Source organism: Myotis yumanensis, unplaced genomic scaffold (genome assembly GCF_028538775.1).
Source record: "Myotis yumanensis isolate MYYU_CA2020_CCGP unplaced genomic scaffold, mMyoYum1.0.hap1 SCAF_1, whole genome shotgun sequence".
Classification (NCBI taxonomy): Eukaryota; Metazoa; Chordata; class Mammalia; order Chiroptera; family Vespertilionidae; genus Myotis; species Myotis yumanensis.
Window position 1 is genome coordinate 164,215,102 of NW_027223752.1, and position 22,157 is coordinate 164,237,258.

The window sequence follows — 22,157 nt, forward strand, 5'->3', positions numbered from 1 at the left end:
CCCAGCTGAACCCTTTACACACACTGGTCCCCAGTAAAGGTGGAGATGCGAACTGAATGCTGGCAGCGCATGGGAACTGGGACGAGGATTCTGTTTGCTGTCTGGCAGTGGCTAGCTCTGGAAGCTCAGGTAAATCATGGTGCTTCTGTGTGTGACTAAGTCAATATTTATGGAACAGGACATGTCAAGCTACTCCATTTGGGAAGCAAATCAGCAAAACTTCTCTTGGAGGAACCTTAGAAAAGACACCGGGAATTGGTGTTGGTGGTGGTAGGGTAATGTGGCAGAAGGAGAAGAGTCAGATTTGGGCAACCACCGGTGTGACCTTGGGCAGATTGCTTATTTCTTCAGCCTTGGTTCCCTCATCAGCAAAACGGAGACAAGAAAAAACAACCTCCTTCACAAGGAGGTTGTGAGCATTATAAGTATACAATCAATCAGCTCATGTATTCTAGATGATATTCTGAGTAGTATAAACCTAGAGGTGCAGGAGATAGCTTCTATCTTTGAGGAGTTTATAATGGGAAATAAGATTCTCTATCTCTAAAATGGTGTTATCCATATCTACACATAGGGGTGTTGTGGCAATTCAATGAAAGCCTGGCATATATTAAGTATTTAAGTAGCCTTTTCATTGATCTTTAATTTTTTGTCATTGAGTTTAGGATTACAGAATTATAGGATTAGAAGAGATCACTGGTCTCAGGCAAAAACTGCATTTATTTTATGTTTAAAATATATTTTTATTGATTTCAGAGAGGAAGGGAGAGGGAGAGAGAGATAGAAACATCAATGATGAGAGAGAATCATTGATTGGCTGCCTCCTGCACGCCCCCTACTGGGGTTGAGCCTGCAACCCAGGCATGTGCCCTTGATTGGAATTGAACCCGGGACCCTTCAGTCCACAGGCCAACACTCTATCTACTGAGCCAAACTGACTAGGGATTGGCTTTCCTTAATTAAAGGAACACTTTGCCTCTTTATGCTGTTTTCTACTTAGTATTATAATTATTTCTATGTCAGGCTATCTCTCTTATTAGGTTCTAAGCACCTCATAGGCAAGATCAACATAATCATAGAATTAACTCAAATTCATGTGGCCATTCATGCTGCCAATTATTATTTTTTGTTAATCCTCACCAGAGAATATTTTTCCATTGATCTTTTAGAGAGAGTAGAAGAGAGAGGGAAAAACAAAGAGAAACATCAATATGAGAGAAATACATTGATTGGTTGCCTCTTGCATGCGTCTCGACCAGGGCCTGGGCTGGGGAGAAGCCTGCAACCAAGGTACGTGCCCTTGACTAGAATTGAGCCTGGGACCCATTGGTCTGCAGGCCGAAGCTCTATCCACTGAGTCAAACCGACTAGGGCGTGCTGCCAATTATTAAACACACAAAGAAGGTGTAGCCAATAAGTATACCTGTTAATATTCATGGTCATGCAACTACTGATGAATACCTAGGGTAATGAGAAAGAGTTTAAGGCTCAAACTCTCTTGGATAAGTCTCCAAGGACCCCTGTATGGAAAAGGAATTGAAGTGGATGAGGTTTATTTTGGAGTACATTACCAATGCACCTCAACTGATCTCGACTTTATTATGTGCAAAGAGAGATGGTATTTTTGTCCAAATCTACTGGAAGAGGGTTTGGAGGACATATTGTTTTGGAACATATTTTTTGGTACACATTCCATATTCTCAATAAATCGTGCTCTAAGGACCACAACAGAGGCAGAACCTCCACTCTCATCTGGCCATGCAGCTGATTCTAGGAGCATTTGGGATCTTGACTGTTATTCTGCTTAATATCTGTGAACCCGATGGGAGTTGAATTCTCCGCTTTGAGCGTTGTTCTCACTTATTGCTCACGTTGACAGTATCAGAGGAATATGCGGCAGTCACTTAAAATTAATTTATCCACAGTAAAAAGATATTTGCTTGGGAGAAAGCCACAGGCTAATTCCCTGCCAGTTTAATCTTAACCATTATTGAAACAAATTAGAAATTTCCTCACCAGCCTTGAAAATGTCTCCTTTATGAAGTCAATTTTATTTTTAAAAATGCCTGCCATGTCTGCATGTTTCCATTTTTGCTGCTACGGCTTATTTCAAACATTTCTACCTTTTCTGGTAGAAAATGCCTGATACCAGGCATCCCTTCATTTTAGGTTCATGTGCTGTTATTTAACCATAACTTGAACCCAAACACAACCCCAAAGGAAACCTTCAGTGGTGGCCCACAGGGTCAAACCCAAATGTCTTGGCATGATTTTCAAAGACTTAAGCGATCTAGGACCTGTGAACCTCTCTGACTTCTCCTCCAGGGATGCCCTCGCGACCCAGTGTCACAGTTGCCCTTGATATCTCACCAATTCACTAGTATGTCATGTGCAGTCATGCTTCCATGGCTTCATTCAACCTGTTTCCTCCATCCAGATTATTTTTCTCTTCCTTCTTTGCCTTGTGCAAACCATTCATCCTTTAAAGCACGGGCAAATGAAATGGAATCTGTACATACTCCCTTTGTCTAACATGATTGACAACAGCAATGGCTGATCAACCAAAAGAGCCAGTTAAAGAAGGCAATTAAAAAAGAAAACCAACCTATTTAAACATTCTCACTTAAAATATCAAGAACATTCATTTAATGACTCTTGGGTGTAAGGCTTTTTGATTATGAGTTTACAGATTAAATTTCTCCATTAACTTTCTTCATAAACGATAGTCCGGAAGTTTTATTTTCCAGTGTGGGTCCTTATAAAGGAGGAAGAATTTAAAGGTGCTTGAAAAGCAACCTAAATGCAGAGCTCTTCTAGATTTTTACGATTTTATCCCCAGTTTTTAAAATAATTGTCTCGCTTACTCCTAGCATTAAAAAATAAATTTTCCACAATAATGCCAATGTACTTAATGCCATTGAAATGTACACTTAAATGTGGTTAAGATGGTGTATTCAGCCGCTTGGGTTGCCATAACGAGCCTGAGTTTGGGTGTTCTTAACAATATTTTCTCATAGTTCTGGAGGTTGGTAGTCCATGGTTAAGGCAAATTCATTTTTTGGTGAAGGCCCTTTTCCTGGCTTATGCACAGCACCTTCTCGCTGTGTTCTCACATGGCCTTTACTCTAGCAGTGGAGAGAGAGAGAGAGATGCTTTCTGGTGTCTCTTCTTACACGAACATGAATCCTATTGAACAGGGTCCCACCCTTATGACCTAATTTAATATTAATTACTTCCTTTGAAGTCCCATCTTCAAATAAAGCCACACGGTGTGTCAGGACTTCAACATATAAATTGGAGTGGGGGTGGGGTGGGGTGGATACAAACATTCAATCCATAACCAGAGGTAAATTTTACATTATGTGTGCTTTTTACCATGTGCTCTGTCACTCCACCAAACCATTCCTTAGAGCTGAATTGGGCATGTTCATCTCTTCCTCACAGTCCAGTGAGATTCTTAAACTCTCACAACCCATGCACGAAATGGGGGGAAATGCATTTCTCCAACTTGTTGTTTCCTTCCATCCTTTTAAATAGAATGTCTGCAGGGAAGTCTTCGTGATGAAACAGCTTGGTGCATTTTGAGCTAAACTTTAGCTGTTGCAGGTGATCATCACTTTCCTTCCCAACATCAGATTTTTTTTTTCTCCCTTCTCCAATCCCTCCTTACTCTCCTAGCTTCAGGCCTCTGGACTCCTAAAGAAATCTATCTGTCCCTGTGGATGGGAATCCTTGATCATACGGCTGCTGGATCCCAGGCTCATCAACAACTTGGCCTCTAAGCTAAGGGCGAGTTTATGGTTGCAACAGCGCCATCTAGTGGCTCCTAGTCATCACAGAGGGAACAAACACTCTTCAGGGGCGAGGAGCAGGATCTCCTTAAAGCCAGGCTTCTTCTCTTGTGCTAAGTTTTGTGTCTTAAAAAATATTTTTAAAGAAAAGTTTTAGTTTCACAGAAAAATTGAGGGGAAAGTACTGAGATTTCTTGTATTTCCTGTCCTCATACATGCACAGTTTCTTCCACTGTCAACACCACTCACCTGGTACCTTTGTTACAATTGATGAACCTACATTGACACATCACTATCACCTAAAGTTCACAGTTTACATTAGGGTTCACTCTTGGTGCTGTAAGTTCTATAGATTTGGACACATGTCTAATGAGATGTATCCACCATCATAGTATCATACAGAGTAGTTTCACTGCCTATTCATCCCTTACCCCTGGTCTTTTTACTGTCTCCATAGTTTTGCCTTTTCCAGAATGTTATATAGTTGGAATCATACAGAATATAGCCTTTTCAAATTGGCTTTTTTCACTTTGCTCATAAGTTTTCTCCATGTCTTTTTATGCTTTGAAACCTCATTTCTTTTTAGTGCTGAATAATATTAGATCGTCTGGATGGACCACATTTTGTTTATCCATTCACCTACTGAAGGTCATCTCAGTCGCTTCCAAGTTTTGACAATTATGAATAAAGCTAATATAAACATCCACGAGCAGGTTTTTGTGTGGACATAAGTTTTTAGCTTGTTTGGGTAAATAACAAGGAATGCAATTATTGGATCACAGGTAAGAATATGTTTAGTTTTGTAAGAAACCACCAACTGCCTTCCAAAATGGCTGCAGCTTTTGCATACCTACCAGCAATGAATGAGAGTTGCTCCACATTCTCACCAGCATTTGGTGTTGCCAGTGTTCTGGATTTTGGCCATTTTGATAGTTATATAGTGACTTTTGTGCTAATTTTTAAGCCATAAAAACACATAATTTCTTCACTCATTATTTATGCTATTGGGAAGAAGGCAGGGAATAAGTAAGTGCTTTTAAAGGAAGGAATTTCTCACCTGGGGAAGATATTAGTACTTTGTGCTAAACTTGGAGAAATTGAAATTCTGTTTAGAATCTGAACTGAAGACAGATCCATGAACTCCATCCTTGCAATTTACAGACACACAGAAGTTGCGATTTTTCTGTGCGAATTCATTCTTTGGTTCTCTTTACTTGTAAAATCTACCATCGGTGTTCCTTTTCATCACAGGGTTGAGCCATCCTAGGACGGAAAGGAGAGAAGAGAGAGAATGTTGCCTTTGTCATGTCTTTTCTGCTATAGCTAAGTTGAACAGCTTAGGACTGTGCTGTTCATGCTGATGGCAGTGTCTGTCCTACCCTGTCAAGTCCTTCCTCCCCTACCGCCTTCTCCCCAAATCCATCTGCCAAAGACCTATTTATTCTTTCCTGCACAGCACAACAGATTGTACTGGTTTCTTTCTCTGAATTCCTAGAGCTTTTTTATTTTTATTTTTTTAAAATATTTTTATTGGTTTCAGAGAGTAAGAGAGAGAGGGAGAGAAAGATAGAAACATCAATGATGAGAGAGAATAATTGATTGGCTGCCTCCAGCCTGCCTCACATTGGGGATCGAGACTACAACCCAGGGATGTGCCTGTTGGGGTCCAACCCCAGTGAGTCCAGGGGTCCCCAAAGGTGTGGACGGAGTCGGCGAAGAAGGAATGACACGAAGACAGCCTTCAGTTGATCAGCAGCCTAGTCAGGACCTCTAGCCAGGATCTCCAGCCAAAGTTCTGGTCGGAGTTCTGGTTAGGAACTGATGAGGATCTGATGTTTATTGTCTTGTTACATCCGTATTTATACCAGCCGATTTTAATCCTGTCAATTTCTATTACAAAGGTTAAGGCGTTTCTTATCTCCATTCCAGGGAGTAAAGATTATGTAGCTTAACTACCCGCCTGACACTTAATTAAGGGGTTGTATCCCCTTCCTAACCTCAGGGAAAAATCCCCACCTGGGGAAACAACCTTTCTCAGAGAGGTGACCTTGGTTAAAACACATAGCGCTAAGGGGAGCAAACATATTAAGAACAGTAAGCTATATACACCAGGTCCCTTGAAACATATGCTGTGCAGATGTTTCTTTCCTGCAGCAACTGTGTCAAGCAGCAAGGATGGACCGGCTTCTGGCATGTGCCCTTGATTGGAATTGAACCCAGGACCCTTCAGTCCACAGGCCAATGCTCTATCCAGTGAGCCAAACCGACTAGTGCCCTACAGCTTTTTAAAATTAGGAATTTTCGTGCCTCTACTTACGTTATTTTTTCGGGAATTCATTGTTCCTCTTTTGTTGCCTTGGGAAATCTTACTCAGCTTTAAATGCAAAATTAGAACCTCATCTCATATGTACACCATTGTTACAGACCATGGTGTGCTGGTAAACCACCTTGACACACACACACACACACACACACACACACACCAAAACCCAAATAACAATAACAAAAACCTAATCTGTAGTGGCCAATTTCTATAGTGTAAATACTCCTACCATGGCTAATTTCAAGCTGCCACTGTGACATTTCTGAATGTGGAGTTGGAAAGGGATGTGTACAGTTTTCACATGGACTGTAAAAGTATTTAGGATATAGAGGCAGGGAGCATGTCTTATTAACCTTTGGTGATTAGTGTTCAGTCCTGTGTTTGGTATATAGCAAGTACTCCATGTATTTCTGCTATCGATCTTTATGTAAATAGCTAAGTGGCCACCATGTCTCTCTGCGGACCCACAGGTTGGATGAGTCTTTGGACGGGGTAACTGTGACTGCCCTGTAGCAATCATTAGACAGAGAGGAAACTCTAAAGAAAGTCAATTTACCTAGTGAGATGTAGGACAAATATTGCACACACAATTATCCTTATGTTGGGGACAGAAGACTTATATATCAAGACTTTTCCACTTCTCCACTAGCTTGCTTTTCAAGGTCTAAGATTAACATAAAGGTCTAAAATGTAGCTACAGATGAAACCGTGGGCACAGGGATGTCCCATTGGCACTGACAAAGGTTGTATGAGAGGAGAGGCAGGAACACAGTGGCCACTTGCTGCACAAATGAGTTGCCTATAAACATATGAGGCTAGATCTAATCTTTAGCTTTCCTCATAATTCATATGACATGATCACCCTACTGTGCAGCTGAAAGTTATGGTTTTTAGTTTAAAGGCCCTTGGGGAATGGCATGTATACCAGATGTCAGCCCTTGGGCATGAGACGGAAGGAGAGCAGACACAGCCCAGCAGAGGATGTCTGCACAGCTGCAACCCATTTTGTTCTGCTCTCTCCATTCCTGTTCGGCGTTAGCTGTTTAGGACGATGACTAAGGTTCCATGACCTGTGGTGGCTAAGCAGACATTAAACAAGAAGGTACATCTCCCTGTGCACACAGCTTTGCCTAGAGATTTTTTATTTTTATTTATTTTTGAAGCTCTGCAGAGGAGGACAGGTTGGCATGGGACTGCTGCTTTTTTCTTCCTGGTCACGTGGGACAAGGAGCTGCTTTGGAAAATGGCTCAAAGGGGATCAGGCTGGACGTTCTAACAAGTGAGGTGAGAAACGAGAGACCTGGAATCTGGTCCTTGTAACTTGCCATCTTGAACTACGAACTTGACAGTTATTGAAGCAATCTCTGCCTCAGTTTTCCTTTTTACCCCGAGCCCCTCTCCCTCCATCTCTGTAAGCACCTCTCCTCTGGCTTCAGTTTTTCCTAATTTTAGGATCCCTGTTCTCTCACGCTGTCCCCATGAAACGTCTTTGCTCTAGAAAACTACTCTGGATGCTCTATCAATGATCTCCATGTTAGTATGAACTTCAGTTGATGTTCTATCTCCATGTGTGACTACATTTAAAATCTCCAAGCTGGGTCCTTTCCCAGGTGCTTCCCTAGGAGCAACTATCTAAAAGCTAACCACCTGCAAGTTCTCTTACTCTGTCCCTAAACACAGGGATAGGAAGGAGCTATTTTGAGATGACTGCATGAGACTTATTTGTATTTTTTCTTATTTTTACACATGTAGGAAAAATATATTATTCACTAACTCCTACTTTTCATAGCTCAAAAAACACCAGCATCTCCATTCTTGGAAATTTGAGAGTATGAGGACTGGGGAGCTGAAATTTTAGTGCAGAAGTCTCTGCAGCTAGAACCAAGTTTCTAAAAATGTGCCATGTTACATAATCCAGAGGAAGGATGGAAAAGTACCAGCTGGAGTGAGGTTGAAGACTTTCCTGCATTTGACTTACTCAGGCAACAGCCTTTGAATTAAGATGCATCTCAGAAAAGCCAAACAAAACCCATTCATTCTCCAGGGCTTTGCATTCATTGGGGGGAGCTGGACTGTCGCCATGGGGCAGAGCCCTCCTGGGTACAGCTGTGGTTTTTCTTGTGGCCCTTGACACCTGCTTCCAGTGCCTTCTGTTCCCCTTCACATGCCCATCACCATCCGGATGCATCTATAGTTCTCCACCCCTCCCAGGCAGACGGCTTTTATCAGCTACAACTGATTTCCTTCCTCAACACTTGCCTCTTCTCTGTCCTGGGCCTCAGACTCTGCTTCAGGTGGCACTTGCAATGTGTCATCATTATTTACAGTATCATGGATCCTTGCCATTGTGTCAGCTAATCAATTAGAGCACCTTAAAAAACACACACAGTGTTTTAGCTGAAAACAGTGTATAGCAGTTATGCAGTGACAACATGGTTCTCATATCAGGAATGATGAACGTGATGGGAAGGAGATGTTTTCAGCCCCATGGAACCTTTGGGGTTCCCTCCAGCCACATGGTACACTAGTAGCTATGTAGCTCCTGTCTCTACTAAGAAATTTATGTGTTGGAGCCGTCGGCCCAGCTGTTCCCCTTTTCCCAACCCCTCGAACTGCTCTGGGATTGGGGAGGAAACTGCCTGCCATTTCTGAACAGTGCCTTTGGAGGAACTAGTTTATCATATTGCTGCTCCATTACAGGATAGACGAAGGACTGGCTGGAGGGTGGAGAGCCCGCGGGAGTCTAGAGGGGTCTCATGGAGACTTTAAAAAACTAATTATGGCCCTAGCTGGCTTGGCTCGGTGGATAGAGCGTCGGCCTGCGGACTGAGGGGTCCTGGGTTCGATTCCGGCCAAGGGCACGTGCCTGGGTTGCCGGCTCAATCCCCAGTGGGGGGCGTGCAGGAGGCAGCCAATCAATGATTCTCTCTCATCATTGATGTTTCTATCTCTCTCTCCTCTCTTCCTCTGTGAAATCAATAAAGAAATACAAAAATAAAATAAAATAAAATTAAATTAAATTAAAGAAAGACTAACTATGAACTGATTACTGCACAGCTGAGTTTATGGGGTTGGGGAGCATGGAGCCTGGCATCATGAGAATGCTGGGAGGGGAGATCCATTTCCAGTTGGGACCCTAGACAGGAAGGAGCGTTCCTCACCAGAAGAAATGGAAACTGCCCCTGCGTTGTCCCTAGTGCTGAACATCTGGCTGTGAGGATGGAGAGAGGGAGACAGCCGCAGTTACTGTCCACTGCTTCATGGGCCTCGAGCTTCTCCACTGGGAGTGAGCAGACACAGTGGCCCAGCATTGTGCTAGACACGCACAGCAAAAGGACAGGAGTAGTCTTGCCTTTCTAGGAACTCCCAATCTATAGGGGAGTTGGTAAACACTCTGAAGTACAGGCTTGTCTGAGACAGGGAAACCAAGGAAGAGAGCCAAGAAAAAAGAAAGGAAAAATGAGGTAGACCTCTTATTGACAATTAAAAAAAAAAAAAATATATATATATATATATAATTGATTTCAGACAGGAAGGGAGAGGGACAGAGAGATAGGAACATCAATGATGAGAGAGAATCATTGATCGGCTGCTTCCTGCACACCCCACACTGGGGATCTGGGGATCGAGCCCACAACCTGGGAGTATGTCCTGACTAGGAATTGAACCATGACTTCCTGGTTCATAGGTCGATGCTCAACCACTGAGCCACGCCAGCCAGGTTGCTAACAATTTCTAGGAGAATATGGGTGCCCAACCTCCCAGCATTGATGGCATGAGGCATCTCCTTTGCCCTGGGAGCTGCCCTGGGAGCTGCCCTGAGGGCTTTTAAATTCTTCAGATCATTGCGAAGTCTTTGCCTTCCATTACACCAGACTCAGTCTCAGGGAAAGCTTTATGTGTCACATTGGGCTAAGTGTGCATGTTGAATGGGAAACTCAGGCCAAGCGCCCAGACTGACCAGCCACAGCTAGTTCCTCACCCCAAGGCTATCAGCTCACAAGACTGATCGAGTCAGAGTTTCCAGGATCCAGCCATCTGTATTTAAAAGTTCTCCTGGAGATTCCCATATGTGGCCAGAGCTCTGCCTTGCTGTGAAAAGCATGGGGGACAATGGAGAACTTCACCAGATGCTCCTGTTTTGCAGATAGGAGAGCAGCAGGGTAGCAGTCTGGGAGTGCTGACTCTCATACACCCAGAGGCTGCTACTAAGGGACTCACTAGCTTCTCTCTCCTCAGATGTTACTATTCATTCCAGGTCTCCTTTGCTATCGTTGACTATGTGCCATAGTCCTTTGGACCCCCAACTCTCCATTCTCCTCTCAACTGTGGAAAAAGGGAGGCAGAGCTGTGTGGAAGACTGTCCATTGTGGAGTCTATTGAAAGGGTTCTTTACCTGAATTCAGGTCTTTTCTGAAATACTCACAGATAATAACTTGTTTTCCATGGAGTGACAAATCATGTTTTCTTATGACATCACTAACCTATTTAAAATGTTTGTAAAATTATATATACAGAGCCTATTGATGAATGGGTTAGCTGAGTCAGTACATATTCTACAAGGTGCATTGTCCTACTTCTAGGGTTACACGTGTCCTATGACTAATTTCTGCTAAATGTTGCCTTTCACTATCTGAAAAGATGTCAGTTGTATCCAAGGAAGGCCACAGAGTTCTACAGAACAGAGTTTCAGAGCTGGAAGAGAGTGGAGAGGTCATATGGTCTAATCCCTTATTTTACATGTAAGGAAACTGAGGTCCAGAGAAGTGAGTCAATGACGAAAGTCACACACAGATAGGTGATAGACAAGACTCTAATACAGATCTTCTGAGTTCTAGTCCAGTGATATTTCCACTATGGTAAGTATCATAGGTCTTTTCAGTTGTTAACCATAATCCTCTAATCCACCTTAGACATACTGCCATCTTGATACCTGGCCAAACCACACTTGATTCTTGGCTCAAAAGATATCCATTGTCTCTGCTCTTTAGCTACTGTTGTTCTCTTCACTTGTACTAATAACTGCAAGCTTATGAGTGAAGGATTTAAAAAATATTTCTCACCCATTGAAAATAAAATGTATGAAAGTACTTAAAATATGCACACAATTAAGCAATTATCCATCCACCACAAGGCTCTTAATAGAACACGTGCTAAGTTAAGAAAAGCAGAATCACATACAAATTACTTTCTATATAGTAACACACACACACAAAACATATCTATACATCATTGAGAATTTAACACTATTTAGTGATATCCAAGACCTTGCCATGTGTCATATTATTTCATGTTTATTAAAAAATATTTTTATTGAAATTTTAGAGAAAGAGGAAGGGGGAGGGAGCGAGAGAAACATCTATCTGTTGCCTCCTGCATGCCCCTACTGGGGATCAAGCCCACAACCAGGCATGTGTTCTGACCGGGAATTGAACCAATGACCTCTTGGTGCATGGATGACACCCAACCAACTAAGCCACACTGACCAGGGCTGTCATATCTATACTAATAAAAGGGTAATATGCTAATTAGACTGGATTGACTGGACAGCTTCCGGACATCTGATTTCCTTCCAGACAAAGTCACGGTGGCGGAGGCCGAGGCAGAGGGGGTTAGGGGCGTTCAGACCAGCAGGGGGGCAAGCAGTTGTGGGTGATCAGGCTAGCACGGAAGCAGTTAGGTGGCAATCAAGTCAGTAGGGGAGTGGTTAGGGCAGGGGTGGGCAAACTTTTTGACTCAAGGGCCACAATGGGTTCTTAAACTGGACCCGAGGGCCGGAACAAAAGCATGGATGGAGTGTTTGTGTGAACTAATATAAATTCAAAGTAAACATCATTACATAAAAGGGTACGGTCTTTTTTTTTTTTTAGTTTTATTCATTTCAAACGGGCCAGATCCGGCCCACGGGCCGTAGTTTGCCCATGGCTGGGTTAGGGGGAAGTCAGGCCAGCAGGCAGGCAGGAGAGAGGTTAGGAACCAGCAGTCCTGGATTGTGAGAGGGATGTCTGACTGCTGGGATTGGGCCTAAACCAGCAGTCAGACATCCCCTGAAGGGGTCCCAGATTGGAGAGGGTACAGGCCAGGCTGAGGGACACTCCCCCATGCATGAATTTTGTGCACTGGGCCTCTAGTTAGTTTATAATATGGAATATTAAGTTTTATGTTATCTATAGAGACTGGTGAGTGTTATTTTGATTTGAAGAGCTTTAGAGAATAATAAGAAAGCCTTTCAGTCTTACTTGTAAGAAAATCTAAGCTCTATCCAGGTTTAATGTTTCTTTTCTTCAAGCCATTTATGTTACTCTATTTAATACTTGTTAAAGTTGACATAATCTTATGTGGAAGTGAGTAACATTTTAGTGACCTACCCTCCATATCTACATTTTCTAAATGGGACTTCAAAAAGTTGTTGATGGACTTGAAACTCTCAGATTTAGTATTCTGATCCTCACTGACAACTCCTGAATCTAAGAGTGGTATGAACTTCATTTCCATGCTCTTTGTATAGTATGCATCAAGTTCTACCTTGTCCTTACCATACAGCTCACAAGCCTACTTTTGTGTCTCTGGCCCATGCAGCCTCATATTCTCTTTTTTGTTTTATTTTATCTTTCATTCTTCCTTTGTGGTTGTTATATTTCCCTAATGGTGAGCTAGCATAATTTTCTAATGATGATGGGCAGAACTAGCAGAATTCGAGGTATTTTGTGATGAACCATTTGTGCATACACTTTGAGGGGTAACCTCCCCAAGCACCAGAGTCCTCCTATAGGGTTTCAATAGTTACTGCTCAGCCTGTTTTATGGACAGACAATCTGACACCCAGAAGAGAGGCTTCCCATGTTACTGTGGGAGAAGCCAGTCCAAGTAACCAGACTTTCAAACTCTAATCACATGGCTATGCGAGTCATTGGAATCAAAGGGAACTTGGTAAACCACTGTAATTGTCAAGCCATCCGTGGCCTGGTTAGAATGTTTTATATTTCATTGGAAAGAAGTGGTAAGCCAAGGAGTTCTAAATATTTTGAAAGTTGGAGTAATAACCTTTGAAAGTAAAGAACATTCTTTTGCTCAGTCATTGTGAAATAGAATCACAGAATGCCAGCTCTGTGGGGATCTGTTCTACACCCCCTCCTTTATGGAGGAGGACCCTGAAACCTCCTAAAGGTTGACTGACACGTCCCATGTCAGAATGTCAGTACATGAGCAGAGACTAGAAGCCAGTCACTCTGATTACTTGTAAAAATTTCCCTGCTACATCACACAGCCTCCCTTATAGCCATGTCTTCAAGAAACTGGATGTTATGAATCATATTGAATTGTACATATCAATGACCAAGTCATGTACTTTGAAGTATTAAAAAAGCATCATTATAATATTTTTATAAACATCCCCTAACAAGAATGGGAAGGCTCTGGGACTGGGGACTTTTCTATCTTGGGCATACCATAATGCTCCGATGAGAGGCTTCATATTTTGGGGCACATAGTCTCACCATGACTGAATGGGATATATAGCCATTGGATATGGGAATTTTGGATTAAGGGGAGTTTTTATGGTTTATGAGAGGGGTGCTATAAGACATCTTGAATCCAGAATGTGTGAAGCTACAATAAATCTCTATTTGAGCTGATTTTGGAAGTGATTATAGCTGGTAATGAGGTGAGGAGACATGATGAAGGTGATAATAAGTAAATTTTGAGTTGGGCTTTTTAAACTCATCTTACTAAAAGGGGGTACAATGTGCTGAATGTATGCACATACTCTCAGTTTCACCTGGTCCCACCTGCCTTCCATCAAGGGCCCTCAGCTGCTTGCTCCACGTGGGAGGTACAGCAGCTCTGGCACCTAATCCCTCTTCCCAACCCGACAGTTTCGTAGTGGCCCTGGCTGTTCCCACCATATCCAGACTCAGGTGAGATGATGTACTGTGGGAAGTTGGATCTGGGTTCCCAGTTGCTAACTGGAAAGACTCAACCTGGAAGTGTAGGTGAGTTCACATACCATGCAGTGAAGGTAGGGGGCGGGGATGGGAGGCTTAATGCCCCCATGCCATGAGCAGGCATGAGACAGGAGATGAGAATAGTTGGCATGTAAATCCCTCTTACTTCCCTTCTCCTCCCTTCTGCCCCCACCCATGAACTGTTCTGGGACAGTGATGCCTTTTGACCATCCCAGAAATGTCCCGCATGACTGAACGATGTTTTCTTTTGAGGCCACAATAGCTGGTAGCATACACCTTGCTTTCCCTTCCCCTTTCACTTCACTCTTGCAGTCCTGGGATTTCACCCACCTCTCCATAAAGCATCAGCATTATTGCCTCTGTTTTGTTTCCTTGTAGAGCACAGGTTATGTAAGGGATTATTGTAAAGTTGTAAACAGTTTGTAAGTATAACAAGGAAGCTATGAACATGCCACACCTAGTTTCTCTTTCTAACTCAATTTGCCTATGTATATCTGAAGTGGCCCTAGGGAATGAATACCCTGTTTTTTTTTTTTCTGTCACAGTGTATCTGCTTCTCTATATGTGTTTGCTTTGGCCTCCTCTTCTTCCTGATTAGCCAATCATTCCCATTTATTTACACCAAATCTCTTAAAAAGCCAAACTGCTTGTTTTGACCGATGACTCACAATCATTAGGCAAATATAATGAGTCAAGTCACACACAAAAAAGAGAGTCAAGTCACTTCATAGGTTGCTGACCAGCATATGGATGGGCAATTCTTGAATTTGTGGCCCTCTTAGGCACAAAGAACATTAGCCCTACTTCCTTAAATTAGTCCTTTGGAGGACAGAGTCAGCGAGAGGAAGTTGGGTATGGCTTGTTCAATAGAAAGTCTGGTGAAACAAAGGAGTTGGGTTTTCAGCTGTCACCTTCAGGCTATCTGGGCACCTTTCACAGGCTAACAGTGTTTATCCTTAACTACCTGGCCTCTTACGTAACTCCCTCTTGGCTGTTGTTCTGTATGCAGTTCAACCTCCCATTCTCAGGGATTATTTAGGCTCTTGGACAGTGATCTGTTATGCCCTAAGTAAGAGCTAAGCGCAGCCGTGGGCAAACTACGGCCTGGGCCGGATCTGGCCCGTTTGAAATGAATAAAACTAAAAAAAAAAAAAGACCGTACCCTTTTATGTAATGATGTTTACTTTGAATTTATATTAGTTCACACAAACACTCCATCCATGCTTTTGTTCCGGCCCTCGGGTCCAGTTTAAGAACCCATTGTGGCCCTTGAGTCAAAAAGTTTGCCCACCCCTGAGCTAAGGTGTACTGTTGTGCAGGGAAGAATTTAATTTGACTTTTTTCTCTAGAATATGATAGCAAATCAAGGGAAAACTTACTTTTTTTTTTGAATGATTAATCAAGATATCTTAAGGAAGATGATGACATGGAGGTAGTTTGGGAGTCCCTGGATAGTGGATAAGAAATTGTCCCAGAACTAGGAAGCAAGTAGGAAAGATCAAGTATCAGCAGGTTGAACACTAAAAGAGGATGAAGAAGGGAGGAAGCAAATGCCAAGGAAACTGGTTAGGAGAGAGGCCCTGGTGGCTATCCTGGCCTAAGTTCTGATTTGCAGCAGTGGAAAAGTAAGAGCTCTGCAGGCCATGGAGGATGTAAAAGAAGAATAAAAGCTGCTTACACTGATTGAGGACTTACTCTCTTTCAGACCTCCCTCAGGGGGCTTTTTATTTAGACATCATAGCAACCTCATGAGGTTTTACAGATGAGGAGACTGACATAACAAGGTGGAGTAATTTGCTTAAGATCCCACAGCTGGAGGGAGACTGGGTCAGGATTCCAACTTTCTCATGTTGTACTACCCCTCACCCCTCCCAAACCTTCAAACATAGGAAAACTTGACATATGTTGTGAAGAGCTCCCAGGTCACTATAGTAACATTTTATTGTTTACTCTCTGCTGAAGCCTGTGACATTTCTGTTTAGAAACACAGGGCACAGTGATAACAGAATGACCTTGCCCACTTACTAGAGCCGGCTGAGACTGCTGATCCACGCAGACCTGTTTCACAAGCATGACGGGAGGTTTAATGTTTTGTATCAACTATCCATTTAGAATCCCATTCATTTGTTCATCCATACAATCATCCAACTCATACATACTGAGCTCCTACTGTATACTATGTTCTATAATGACCTTGTGTTGGGCCCCAAGGTTACAACAGTGAACCGGATAGACAAGATCCCTACTGTTATGGACCTGTAGAGATGTGCCCTGGTTTGTGACTAGCCACTTCTGACTATTGACTGGTTGATATGTGGCTAGTCCCTATTGAGATGTGCTGGAAGTATAAAATATACACCAATTTTAAAGACAGTATAAAAATAGTAAAACATCTCACTGATAATTATTATTATTGATTACATGTTGGACCAGTAATATATTGGACATCATGGGTTAGATAGATGGCATTATTGAAATTAATATTACTTGTTCTTTTTTTTTCATTTTAGATGTGGCTACTTGAAAATTTAAGATAGCTATGTAGCTTGCATTATATTTCAATTGAACAGTGCTGGTCTGGAGAGAAAGCTGGATGCTGAGCAAATGTTTAGACGAGTTTTGAGCACTGCTAAGGGGAACTAAAATGTGCTACCGAGGCTGGGGACATTGACACATAACATAGTCTAGACAGTTAAGGGAGGATGTGTCCAAAGAAGCTTGTGTCTCCAATAAATGGTTAGTTGTGTTACATTTAGTGATATTTCTAAGAGCATCAGTCTTAAAAAATGCAGTTATTTTAAGGTACAGAGCATTCATTTGTTTAACTGCTAGACTTGGTCACGGATAATGATTAGATTAGCTCAACCCTGTGTTAATGAAGGCCTGACTTCATTTTGAGGACAAAGCTATGAGTTAACTGTGTGTGTGTGTGCGTGTGTGTGTGTAGGGTATGTGTGTTAAAGGGGCAGCACTGTGTTTTAATAAGGATAGTTAACATTTATGGAGAATTTACTTTTGTACCTGAGATATTTTTGAAGTGCTGTTAATGTATTATCGCACCTCATTCCAGGAATAACTCTCTGAAGAGGTATCCTTATTATCTGCTCCTCACAAATTCGAGGTAGGAGTTGGGAAGGTTGAGTTCCTTGCTTTAGTCATATCACCAGTATTTTGCCAATCCAGGATTGAACCCGTAAATAGGGTAATCTATGTCAGATCTCACCCCTGGGTTTGAATTCCAGTTCTGCCACATACTGAGATTTCAATAAAATACTCAACTCCACTGACTCAGTTCCATTCTTTATAAAATGGGAGGGATACCTTTGTGGGGAAGGAGGAAAATCCCCCTTTCCCTTCCTAGTTTTTCTGGATGGTTGATAACTAAAATGACAAAGACAAATTAACACAAGAAAATATCCAAATTTAATTACATATATACATACAGGGGTTCCATAAGAATATGGGACCTGAGGACAAATTGGGCAGTTGAGGCCTATATGCCTTTTAAAAAAAAAATATTTTTATTGATTTCAGAGAGGAAGGGAGAGGGAGAGAGAGATAGAAACATCAATGATGAGAAAAAAATCATTGATTGGCTGCCTCTTTCATGCCCCCTACTGGGGATCGAGCCAGCAACCTTGGCATGTGCCTTTGACCAGAATCAAACCTGGGACCCTTCAGTCCACAGGCTGACATTCTACCCACTGAGCCAAACTGGCTAGGGCCTATATGCCTTCTTGATCTAAGGAGAAGCGGGGTGGGTAGTAGTGGTTTGGGATTTCACAGGGCAAGAAGGCAAATCACATAGGGATAGGAAAGCAAATTTGGTAAACAAACGTTTGCTGGGCCATCAAATCATAGTAACCATAGTAACCATAGGACAGAGAGGACTTTGATCTCACAGGTCTTGCTAGGCTCTTTCCTGTCTATCATATTTAGTTCACATAAACTATAGTTATCTATGAAATAGCTCCCTTCCTGCAGCAGGTCATCTATCTAAATTCTTTTAGGCAGTTAGAGTCCTTTGTTTCTTAAAAGTAACCAGCTTAAAATAATACCCCGAAGAGGCTTATTTTGGGATAGCAAACTCTGTTCCCCTTCACCTTTCTTGCAGTAAGAGTTAGAGATAACCCATAACTGATAAACATGCTCACACTGTACCTGGCACTTAGTATGGGCTCAGGAAATTGTAGTTATTATTCTATTTAAGCCTCCTGTTAGAGTGAATTGTTGCAATAAAATCTAGTATTTGTGTAAACCCCAGACTAACTAGTTGGGTCACTGCACTGAGTATGGTTATCAACTAGATGACCACAGGATCATGGCACATTATTGAAATGAGGGGACACATCTGCTTCCTCTTCAGTCCCAAATGTGTCCTGCGTGTGAACCTGTTGGACTATCTCACACTGTGACCAACCATTTGTTTGCCAATTTTTTTTCTCTCACAAAAATTCTCTCTTGGGGTCTGGCATCATGGGAATTGGGTCAGTTTTCTTTGGGAAGGTCAATCTCAAGCTGGTTACAAACAGTTGATTTCATGACAACTAAGTGCAGTTTAGGCCAACAAAGGGCAAACGGAGAGATTCCTTCCATGGGCTTGGAGGCATGATGAGGCCACTGCCCAGCGCACACTGAGGCTTCTATTGGAGGTAATCAAGGGTGTGTGTGTGGGTCACAACATCTGATCCCATAGAGGTGGAGCAGTGGAATGCCTGAGCAAGGGAAACAAGTGAAATGTTACCCTCTTCCTGTCAAAAATTGTTAACAAGACAGTCTTCTCCAAAACTCAAAATGTCAGCCAGGATTGCTACCAGTGAACACAGATTAGTTCTGTATTAGACTAATTTCTCTGGGTTCTCCAGAGAAACAGGACCAGTAAACACACACACACACACACACACACACACACACACACACACACACACGGGCTGGGTAGATAGATTGGGGTTGATTTACTATGGGGAATTGGCTCAGTTAGGAAGGTTGAGATGTCCCAAGATCTGCGTATCTGGGAACTGGAGACCCAGGGAAGCCAGTGGTGTAATTCAGGGAGAGTCTGAAGCTTTGACAACCAGGGAAGCTGATGGTGTAAGCCATAGTCCGTGGGCAGAAGAATATGAAATGAGATGTCCCAGATCAAACAATGAGGCAGGAAAAAAAGGGTAAATTCCTCCTTCCTCCCCTTTGGTTCTATTCAGACCCTCAATAGATTGAATGAGGCCCACCACACTGGGGAGGGGAGGCATTTACTTTATTGAGTCCACTGATTCAAATGCTAATCCTGTCCAGAAACACCCTCAAAGAGTTACCCAGAAATAATGTTTAACCTGGCATCTGTGGCCAGTCAAGCTGATACAGAAAATTAACCATCACAAGCTCTCATTCATTCATTCATCCATCCCATATTTATAGGGCACCTAGGATATTTCAGGTAGTGAGTGTGATTCCGGAGAATCAATGAGGAGCAAAATCAGATAAGGCCTCTGCACCCCTGAAGCTGGTGGTTTAGAGGGAAACAGACACTAATCAAATAACCTGACAGGCTCCAGACTAGATACATGATTTCTAAGGTCCCTGCAGCTCTCTAAAATTAAATAGCTCTCCTCAGTCTCTGAACCTCATAACTCATGAAGAGGAAAGTCACCAATTCCTGGCAGCCCCAGGGCCCACATTAACAGGAATTTGTCTGCCTCGCTGGGGAGAGTTGCCTTGCTGGACAGTTTCCTTTGGTCAACAGTACCACCCTAAGCAGAAGTCAAGAACCGCCATTCTGGTGGCTCCTCCCCCCACCTCACTGGTCTCCCTCCCTTGCCCTGGTTTGTTGTTTGTTTGTTTTGGGAGGGTGGATTCCATCTTTAGTGATGAGTACTTCTTCCTCCATGACACTGCAGAGCTGATGATGAGGCCTGTCATGAGTATGACATCTCTTTGGCTGCAATCCTGGCTTCTTCTCTGCTGTTTTTGGCCATCAGCCTGTTGCAACCTGGTGCTGCCTCATGGGACTTGCCACTAAGCTAAACAGCCACAGTCAGTCACAGCCACTTAAGTGGCTTTTCCTTAGACCAGGGCCTTTCCTTACTCCTTCTCTTTTATTTTTTTAATTTATTTTTTTCTTTATTGATTAAGGTATTACATATGTGTCCTTAACCCCCATTGCCACCCCCGACCCCGACCCCTTCTCTTTTAGCTTCACCACTTCTTGAACTTTCCAGGCCTCTTTGATGAGTTGTATGCTCAATTTGGAGGCTTATACATTAAACAGGTATTGAGAACCTTCTATGTGCCAGGCACTGGTTAGATGTGGAGACTCTACAGATTCAACTGTGGGACTTCTGATTTCATTAGGAAGAAGGCAGAAGCGGAAAGGACCCAGTGTGGAGGGTGCGCGCGCGCGCACACACACACACACACACACACACACACACACACACACACATAAAGCCAAAGGGGGGAAAAATAAGGATAAAAGTATTAGGGATTTAGAAATGGATGCTTTGATGTAGAGTGAAAAAGCTTGAAACTGTAAAAACTAAAAAAGATTGAATCGGACATCCCTCTCACAAGGGTCAAAACACAATATTAAGGGAAATTTATTAGAAGAAATCTCCCCAAGTTTTCCCACTTTGTGAAAGACAGATATTTCAACACCAGTTTTGATTTCCCTCTATGGAAACTAAGGCTTTAGCTCTCATTCCCACCACTTTCCCACTGTGCATCTACAACTTTCTCATCCCATGTCCTCTCAAGTTTTGGTCACATTAATTTTTTATGTTTAGTCTTCCTGAAGTTTCCCTATTTTCCAAGTAAGACATAGAGAGAAGACCAACCCCCATCCCCAAAATGGACCAATCCTGCCACAGTCCCCTTTAATCCAAGGAAGCCTGGAGCAGTCCAGAGAGGTGGATACCACAGGTTGGCATGGCACCTCTGTGGAAGTGGCTGGGCATTTAGGAGTGGCATATGGGCAAGCAGCTGTGGCTACTGGTGTCAGGTGCCTGACAAGGGCTCCTGTGGCTTCGCTCAGGGATGTGGTCAAGGAGCAAGTCTGTGGTGCACTCCAGCGCTGGAGGCAGCAGGCTTCTGCTTCGACGGGGAGAAGCAGCCCAGCACGTGTGCCTGCACTGCATCAAGGTGTGTAGGGCTCCCGGTGCCCACCAATGCCCACCCACAGCCATGGCATTGCATTGAAGTTGAGGCAGCTAATGCAGGAACGAACTTCAGAACCAGTTTTCCCAGGGGCTTGTCCAGATGGTCATGCACCAGGTAGACCTCCTCAGCAGTAAGCCCCAATGGCTCGGGCCACCCTGTGCCCATTGGCATTCATGAGCCACCACCACGGCTGAAGCAGGACCAGCTGGGCATCCCCGAGTGCAGCTAGGGCAAGGTTGGTGGTGCAAAGGCCGCCAGGGGCCCAGCTCTCCGCTACATCCAACCACCAAGTCAGCTGCCCCAGCACCGCCATCCCCAAGCTGTGCCACGTGCTGGGCAGTCTGGGGTTCCCCAGGCCGGCCACCAGCCACTGCTTCCCTGGGAGCCGGGGTTCCAAAACGCAACCACACAAGGCTGGACTCAGCAGCAGCCCTGCAAGGCAGAGGCCAGGCGGCCAGCAGCATGCTGTTCCCATCACATTCCAGATTAATTTTAAGTGTTTACTTGGACTGTGTACACACTGAGTCATGTAGTATGCTATATCAGTTATCAATTCACCCCAACCAATTACCCCAAACTCAGCAGCTTAAAACAATAAGATTTACCTCACTGTTTCGGAGGTTCAAGTATAGTTTAGTTGGAACATTTGACTCAGGGTTTCTCACAGGCTGCCGTGAAGACAGCTGGCCAGGGCTGTGGTCATGACAAGGATCAATCCAGAGGGTTGAGTGATTTCCTGGGATTACTTCACTGATGAATCCCTCTCCTCCATTTTCTCTCCTTGCTTTCTCTATTCCTGTTATTTAGGTACTAGAAGCCCAGTGCACAAAATTTTTGCATGGCCGGGGCGGGGCGGGGGGGGGGGGGGTCCCTTCAGCCCAGCCTGCACCCTCTCTAATCCCTCGGGGGATGTCCGACTGCCGGTTT

At 43.3% G+C, this 22,157-nt stretch overlaps 1 pseudogene; it reads right to left on the minus strand.

The window, feature by feature from the left end:
• Positions 1 to 21,068: 21,068 nt before the first annotated feature.
• LOC139006379 (peptidyl-tRNA hydrolase pseudogene) lies at positions 21,069 to 21,705 on the minus strand (annotated as a pseudogene).
• Between the last annotated feature and the right edge of the window lie 452 nt (positions 21,706 to 22,157).